Genomic DNA, 6,202 nt, shown 5'->3' with positions numbered 1-6,202 from the left:
AAATTGGGGGGAACCCCCAAAATTGGAGGGTAACCCCAAAACTGGGGGGATGAGGCCTCAAATTAGGGGAAGGAACCCCCAAATTGTGTGGAAGAACCCTGAAATGTAGAGGTGATACCCCAAAATTGAGGGGACCACCCCCCCCCCAAAAAAAAAAAAAAAAAAAAAAAAAAAAAGTTTGAGCTAATTCCAGCTGAAAAAGCTTCAGTTACTTGCTTGGTCATACGTAGTATGCTATTCAGTACATTGCATATCCAGTACATTGATTCTGATCAGGGCATACACTTTACTTCTAAAATAATAAAATTACTATGTCAATCATTAGGTATTCAGTGGGAATACCATACTCTGTGGCACCCACAAAGCTCAGGAAAAGTAGAAAGAATGAATCAAATGATAAAACAACAATTGGCTAAGTTAATGATAGAGACAAAAATGCACTGGACGAAATGCTTACCATTGGGACTTTTAAACATAAGAACTAAACCACACAGTGGGACTGGATTATCGCCATATGAAATGTTACATGGTATGCCTTACTCTCAAGGGATGCCTCTAGGGAACAATGTAGTTGAGGATTGTATCATCCAGAAATACGTAATTACTATTGGAAGGAGATTACAAGAGCTAAGAGAAATTGGAATGATGGCTCAAACACCACCTTTAGGATTTACTATTCATAAGATACGACCAGGAGAGAAGGTCTTAATAAAAACCTGGAGGGAAGAATCATTGAACTCCCGATGGGAGGGACCGTACCTTGTTTTACCTACTCCTGAAACAGCTGCGAGAACAGCAGAAAGGGTTTGGACCCATGCATCCAGAGTAAAGGGACCAATAACTACCGAAGCTTGGAGGGTTGAGTCCACCCCTAGGGAACTGAAACTAAGGCTAAAGAGGGCTAGTATTCTGGCAACGAGGCTCTGCATGAATTAAGGGCACCAGATAAAGGGGACAAGCCCGAAGGGAGGAAAGGGAGAAGGCAAGACCTGGGGCAGGACCCTCCACTGCGGTGTGTATGGTCTACCGAGGGAGGCAACCCCTATGGGTATTGACTGTCGAGTGAGAGGGCCTCGATTGGACTTCTCCTGCACTAAGGTCAGGTTGTCCCGAGAAAATAACGTAAGAACCTATTTTTTTAAACCCATATAAAACTGTGATTAGTTTTCCAGGAGCTGGATCACCCCGACAGGCTGAACGGTAACACAAGCCTGAATTGACCCTGAAAGCAGGCCCAACCCCTTGATTGAAGGTGTTTGCCTATTATGATCCAGCTACGTGGGCAGAAGATGGATCCTGGGGCTATAGGACCCCAACATATATGCTTAATAGAATAATTAGGTTACAAGCTGTAATAGAAGCAATTGTAAATAAAACCAGAGATGCACTTGGATTAATTGCAAAGCAAAATACCAAGATGAGAACTGCTTTGTATCAAAATCGCTTAGCCTTGGATTATTTACTAGCAGAAGAAGGAGTCGTCTGTGGAAAATTTAAGCTTAGTAATTGCTGTTTAGAAATTGATGATGGTGTTTCTTCCTAGTAGCTGGTAGAATGCTATGTTCTGGCTTAGGATGAGAAGAGTGCTGATAACATGCTGATGTTTTAATTGTTGCAGAGCAGTGCTTACACCAAGCCAAGGGTGTTTCAGCTTCTCACTCTGTCCTGCCAGCGGGCAGGCTGGGAGTGCAGCAAACTGGCCAAAGGGGGAGGAGGGCCGGACTGCTTGGGGTTAGGCTGGGCATCGGTCAGCGGGTGGTGAGCAATTGCATTGTGCATCACTTGTTTTCATACACAGTAATAGTAGTACTATTATCATAATTATTGTCTTTATTATTACTGTTATTATTATTTACCTGTCTTTATCTCAACTCACAGGCTTCACTTTCCTGTTTCTCTCCCCCATCCCATAGAGGGAGGGAGGAGGGTGAGCGAACGGCTGTGTGGTGTTTAGCTGCTGGCCAGGTTAAACCACAACAGAAGGAAAAGCTGTAAGTGAACTTGTAAAAGAAATGAAGAACTTTGCATATGTCCCAATTCAAACTTGTAATGGAATCAAACTAGGAGGATTATGGGGGGTGGCTTTATGGGCGGTGATTGGTTTGCTAAAAAAAGGATTATACAAGGTTATACAAGGAATGCAAATATCTGCGGTACCTGTTGACCCAGAACCAGGGAAAGAGAAAACCCATTCTCTGATGATAATAAAAACAAACAAAGATCCAAAATTGATAACAATTCGGCAAGCATTGACTCGATTGGAAAGGAAAACACAAATCAATACCATGAAAAAGGAGATGGGGGATTATGAAATGTATTCATCTGATTCGTGTCAATATGGAACAATGCTAGGGCTGCATGATATGATGTAATGTGACCTTCTATCTTACATACCCTTGTATAAACACAAGTCTAAGAAAAACAGAGCAGTTAGTGTATATAGTTTTTGTATCTTGCAAAGGAATGGTCCAGCAATTCGTGTCAGTAGGGGATAAGAGAACAAAGGAGTTTCAGAATAACTGCTAACTGTTATGACTATTGCATAGGGCACTATGCAAGTCTCTGACATCCAGCCAAGATGGACAAAGGAGAAGGACAAGGGAAAAGCCTGGGAGGAAGACTATGAGCCTTTAGTACGAGAGACCCCCAGAGGGACCACCAGAGACTGATAACACATGCGCCAGTGGGCGGGTTCGGATTCCAGGAACTAATTATAATAACCCTCCTTTTCTAGAAGTAGTAACGGATATGTATTAGCCTAGGAGCATAAAAAACAGCTGCCTGATGTAATTTGTGTGCATCTTGGTCGAGCAGAGACTCCCAGCGCACCCAGTGCTGTTTGCTGACCTCTATTCATTTAATAAATTGTAAACTTTGATTGTAATCCTATTTGGGACTTAGTCATTTATTACAACAGACAACCTTATAAAATGCAGACAACCAGAATCCTTACCGCCATTAGGTGGAAATCACGGTGTAAGAAACATTACCACCTCAAAGAATAAAAGCCTCAAAAGAAACGTGACTTGTAACAGGCCAGCAGCTGTGTATTTTCTGTGAAGCACCAGATAGAGTATGAACCTGGATTGCACAGTTAATGGGGAAACGGGAGGGTCCTGGTCCTTGGGAGGAAAAAAAAAAAAGTATATAAACTGTGTATGGAATTAGTAGGCGCCCTCCTGCTTGCGGGACACCCGCCATTGTAATCTCAAATAAAAATGCTACTGTACTGAGATCCTCTCCTGAGCCTATGTTATTTCCCAAAGATTGATTCACGGTTTTAAGGTTTCAGGGATAGGGCACTAGGGTTGGGTTTCAGGGTAAGCGTTCTCAGGGTTTATGTTTAGGATTTTAAGGTTTTTAGTTTTAGGGTTGGAGTTTTAACGGTTAGGATTTTAGGGATTTGAGGGTTAGGGTTTTAAGGGTTTCAGGGTTAGCGTGTTAGGGTTTTAGAGTTTTTTGGGTTGTAGTGTTGATAGGTTTTTTAGGGTTAGGTTCTTAGGGTTTTATTTTTGGTCAGTTATTTACTGTTAGGGTTTTAAGATCTTAATTTTTGTTTCAGGTTAGGTTCTCCTGGGTTAGGGTTTTGAGCGTCTTAATATTTTGGGTTGGGTTTGGGATTTGTGCGTCCTATTTTTGGGGGGTTTGGGATTTGAGCGTCTTAATTTTGTGGGTTTGGGATTTGAGTGTCTTAAGTGTTTGGGTTAGGGCTTTGAGGCATAGGACTTCAGGGATTTAGTGTGGTAGATAGTTTGGGTTAGGCCTGTAGGGGTTTCGAGGATTTTTAGGGTTAGGGCTTGAGGCTTTTATGTGTAAGGGCGGTAAGTAAAGATCGAGGTAATTCCAGATGGAAAAAGAAATCAGTTGCTTACTTGGTTGTATTGTCCTTTCACTATTCAAAGCTGCAGCAAAAGCATGGAGATTTTTGTTTCTAGAAACACCCCAGTTCTCCTGTCTGCACTCTGCATACTGTTGAGCTAAGCCTTATAAATAAATAAATAAACCCCAGCTGCTGCTCCTCCTCTTTTTGCTTTTTTGTGCTTTCCGTTCATGCGACCTCTGCCGCCACCTGCTGGTGGAAAATGAGTACTGCAGGCGGCCGGCGGACGCGCATGCGCGGTGGCGCCCACGGGTGCCCTCTGCCGCCACCTGCTGTCAGAAAAACAGTAATGCAGGCGGCCGGGAGGCGCGCATGCGCGGTGGCGCCCGCCTGCGCCCTCTGCCGCTACCTGCTGGCGAAGAGAGAGTACTGCAGGCGGCCGGGGGCCGCGCATGCGTGGTGGCGCCCACGGGTGCCCTCTGCTGTCATCTCCTGGTGGGAAAGGGGTACTGCAGGCGGCCGGGGGCCGCGCATGCGCAGTGGCGCCCGCGGACGCCCTCTTCCGCAACCTGCTGGTGGAAAAGCGATACTGCAGGCGGCCGGGGGGCACGCATGCGCGTTGCTTATTACGTCTCTCTTTTTTTGATGTGTAATTTCCTACGCTCCTTGATATTTCTTCATATGTAAATGAAAGGTTTAGCTAATTCCCGTTGAAAATATTTCATTTACTTTCTTGGTTGTATTGTCCTTTCTGTGTTCAAAGCTGAGGCGAAAATACGGTAAATTTTGCTTCTATAGAACACTGCAGTTCTTTTGTCTGCACTCCACATGCTGTAAAATAGGGATAGGGGGAAAATAAATAAATAAATAAATAAAAGAACACAGCTGCTGCTGCTCCTGCTCTCTTTCTTGTGGTTTGCCCCCTCCTCTTTCCCAGGTGATTGGGTTTGGGTGCTGGGCGGGGCCAAATGTTATAGAGCCCCGCCCAGTGCTTTGTTTATTCTTCTGTTAGCTACATGCAGGTTTCTTTTGGTGGGTCAGAGTCATGTGCGATCTTTTAGAGAGAACCAATCTTGTAGTATGTGCATTTATTGCATGAAGCTCTTTGGAGGTGATTAATTGTTATAGCACATTTATGGATAGGTTGTCAATGTTATTTTGTGTGTTTGCTTTGTTGTTCTAGGTCCCTCGTAATTTTTGCAGGGTTACAGGGCAGATACCACCAGGTCTACCCCTTTTGTTGTTTTTGTTTTGTTTGATTTTTTTTTCTTATTTTCTTTTTCTTTTTCAGAAGGGGGTTTGGGATTTGAGCGTCCTATTTCTTTGGGTTTGGGATTTGAGCATCTTAATTTTGTGGGTTTGGGAATTGAGCGTTCTAATTTATTGGGTTAGGGGTTGTAGGCATGGGTCTTCAGGGGTTTACTGTGGTAAATAGTTAGGGTTAGGTCTGTCGAGGTTTCGAGGATTTTTAGGGTTAGGGATTGAGGCTTTTTTGTGTAAGGACGGTAAGGGCTAGGGCTACAGTGAGTGCTGTTAAATGTAGTTCTCGAAAACTCGGCCTCAGATTGGCCATTCTGGCTGCCCAGGGAATTCTGGTAGATGTAGTTTTCCGGCTCCAGGCTTCCGGTAGGCCATGTTGACTGCCCAGAGCATGCTGGGAAATGTAGTTCTCGGAGTCCGAACTTCCGGGAGGCCATGTTGGGTGCCCGGAGCACACCGGGAAATGTAGTTCTTGGACTCCGAACTTCCGGGAGGCCATGTTGGGTGCCCGGAGCATACCGGGAAATGTAGTTCTGGGACTCCGAACTTCCGGGAGGCCATGTTGGGTGCCCGAAGCATACCGGGAAATGTAGTTCTGGGACTCCGAACTTCCGGGAGGCCATGTTGGGTGCCCGGAGCATACCGGGAAATGTAGTTCTGGGACTCCGAACTTCCGGGAGGCCATGTTGGGTGCCCGGAGCATACTGGGAAATGTAGTTCTGGGACTCTGAACGTCCGGGAGGCCATGTTGGGTGCCCGGAGCATACTGGGAAATGTAGTTCTGAGACTCCGAACTTCCGGGAGGCCATGTTGGGTGCCCGAAGCATACCGGGAAATGTAGTTCTGGGACTCCGAACTTCCGGGAGGCCATGTTGGGTGCCCGAAGCATACCGGGAAATGTAGTTCTGGGACTCCGAACTTCCGGGAGGCCATGTTGGGTGCCCGAAGCATACCGGGAAATGTAGTTCTGGGACTCCGAACTTCCGGGAGGCCATGTTGGGTGCCCGGAGCATACCGGGAAATGTAGTTCTGGGACTCCGAACTTCCGGGAGGCCATGTTGGGTGCCCGGAGCATACCGGGAAATGAAGTTCTCAGGAACTAGGGCTGGAGCTAGGGTTAGA

Source organism: Anas acuta, chromosome 17 (assembly GCF_963932015.1).
Source record: "Anas acuta chromosome 17, bAnaAcu1.1, whole genome shotgun sequence".
In the NCBI taxonomy this organism is placed as follows: Eukaryota; Metazoa; Chordata; class Aves; order Anseriformes; family Anatidae; genus Anas; species Anas acuta.
The sequence above is the reverse complement of the archived record's forward strand: the minus strand, read 5'-3'. Positions refer to the sequence as shown.